The 2,674-nt window shown below is 45.0% G+C and overlaps 1 pseudogene; it reads right to left on the bottom strand.

Annotated features, from left to right (window-relative positions):
• Positions 1-1,368: 1,368 nt before the first annotated feature.
• Positions 1,369-2,357, bottom strand: LOC134486729 (L-lactate dehydrogenase A chain-like; annotated as a pseudogene).
• Between the last annotated feature and the right edge of the window lie 317 nt (positions 2,358-2,674).

Genomic DNA, 2,674 nt, shown 5'->3' with positions numbered 1-2,674 from the left:
AGCCTGAAGAGACAATCACCAGCTGGCATGGTCTGCACTAGGTCCTCTGCATATCTGCTGTGTTTGGGTAGCTTGATATTCCTGTGGGAACTCCTAATAGTGGAGGAATGTCTCTGACTCTTTAGTCTGCTCTTGGCACCTTTTCCCTCTTACTTGTTTCCTCCTCCAGCCTTGATATGAGGGGTTGTGTCTAGTCAAATTGTAACTTGTTAAGCATGTGTTTGATTGATATCCATCCTTGGGAGACCTGCTCTTTTCTGAAGGGAAACAGGGGAGGAATGGATCTGGGGAAGAAGGGAGGCAGTGCTGGGAACCTGCAGGAGTGGAGGGAGGAGGAACTGCAGTCATACGTAATGTATGAGAGAAAAGAAAAAACGAGAAAGGAAAAGAAAAGAAAAGAAAAGAAAAGAAAAGAAAAGAAAAGAAAAGAACAAGTCACCAAAATGTCTTGGGAAGGACATGAAGTATATTGAGACAGGATTAAACCCTGGTAGGAAGGTGCGAATACATCAGTCCTAGCCACAGCCTCATACAATATGTAGTCTTGTCCATGGATAGGCTGGAACAGGAAAGTAGGCTCAAATTCTGAGGGTTACTATCACATGCTATGAAGTCCTTTGAATGACTCAGCAATCTGGACTATGCTGAACAAGGATGCAGAAGAAAGCAGATTTGCAATAGCTGCACTCCTGTGAGTCAGGGGCAAGACCAGGAGAGTAGGGGCTGGAGACCCAATGAAAAACAAGAGCCAAGCCTTTGGCTCAGGACAGTAGCCCCAGCTCTATGCCTCACTTAGCTGTGTTTACTTATGCCTTGTCACCTGGAATACAGGCTGGCTTGGAGAGCTGTGAGCAACTCCAGTCCTTTTCTTTTTTTCTTTCTTTTTCACTGTTCAAGGTTTCTTTGCCAATGGTGTTTTCATGGGCATGACACTTGCGTGGTTGGTTCGATCTTCCTTCCATCTGAAGATCTTACATTTCACATACTATTGCAATGTTCATTACAGACACATACAATACATAAAATATCCTGTAGAACATTTATGCACAAGATTTGCAGAATGGACTTACACACTGGAGCCAGGTTATGACAAACTGGGAACTCGTTGGCCTACGCATGTTTGGTGAGGATGTACGGCACAGTAATGCAGCAGGCTCACAGGGTAATCAAAACCTGCAAACAGTTGGCAGTGTGTTTCCGAGACAGTGGGACTGTCATACTAACTAGGTTACTGCTACACAAGTACTACTTAGCAGCAGGGTAGAGCTGTGGGAACTGAAATTTTCCCCAGACCACCTCAACACAACTGTACTCCATAGAAACCTAGCTGCAACCTGGAGAGTGAAGGGCTAGGACACTGGGGAGACTTTAGAACTGCAGTTCCTTCTGGATTCCCCAGAGGGTATCTGCACTCTTCTTCAGGTGGGTCTCCTCCTCAGGAGTTAGTGTCACCTTCACAACATCTGAGATTCCATTTTGTCCCAGGATACACAGGACACTGAGGAAGATGTCATCAATGATTCCATAGAGACCCTCATCATGGTGGAAATGGGATGCACCCGCCTAAGGTTCTTGATTATTCTCTCGGCTAAGTCTGCCACAGAGAGGCCAATGGTCTAGGATGTGTAACCTTTCAGCTTGATCACCTCATATGCACTGTCAACCACTTGCCTGTGAACATCCTTCCACTACGCTGTATTTACGTCAGTTCCCAGTTCTGGGTGCAGAAACTTCAGGGAGACGCCGGCAATGTTCACAGCACTCCACAGGCACACTGAAGTCACCATGCTCTCCTAGAACCCACCCGGAACAGCTCAGTGGGTAAACCCCCCAGACTTTCTCTCATTAAGTAACGGAACTGAACTGAATCCAGACTGCAACCACCTCCAATAACTCGGCTTTTGGGAAAGCCACTGATTTTTCAAGCCACATAGGTCAAGATAACCACTGGATTTGAGACGATGAACAGCTTTCAGTGTGGACTCTACTTCACAATGCTGGCAATGATGAACTTGAAGATGTTCGCTCTTCGCTGAACCAAGTTGAGTCGGCTCTCTCTCTCTTGCTGACGGGTCTCCACTTGATAATGACCAGCTTATAGTTTGCACTCACACTATAATCTTCGCTGGAGACAATTTTTGGTGTCTTAAGGAAAAGGCTGCCATGCTGGAGATTCATCATCTTCCCCTTTAACTTGTCTTCCATGACATCAAGGCAAGCTCATCCGCAGAGTCCTTCATTAAGATACCGATGGCACAAGCCATGCCAACAGCACCAGCACCAACTGTAATCTTGTTCTGGGGGACCTGTTCTTCCTTAAGAAGATTCACAATCAGCTGATCCTAGAGGGTTACCATCTTGGATTTTGAATCTCTTGAGACAGCTAGTGCACAGTGGGGGACAACGGGTGAGCCTCCAGTCCTTTCCTTACTGTTGAATATGTTAAGTTGTACTGTAAATGTTACTCAATTGAAATAATTTTATTTGTAAACATGAAGTTTGTATGTGTATAACTTAAACATGTTAAATCCATAGTAGCAAACTCAGCATCTTAGAAATGAGTTACTTCAGGTTTAGGAGGATAGGAGTCAAAACACTGTTCATTTTAACAAGTCTTGCTCCCTTCTGTTTCCTTTGTTTCAGAGACCCTATTGAACACCTCATGTAATCTGGT

Source organism: Rattus norvegicus, chromosome 4 (assembly GCF_036323735.1).
Source record: "Rattus norvegicus strain BN/NHsdMcwi chromosome 4, GRCr8, whole genome shotgun sequence".
Classification (NCBI taxonomy): domain Eukaryota; kingdom Metazoa; phylum Chordata; class Mammalia; order Rodentia; family Muridae; genus Rattus; species Rattus norvegicus.
The sequence above is the reverse complement of the archived record's forward strand: the minus strand, read 5'-3'. Positions and strand labels throughout refer to the sequence as shown.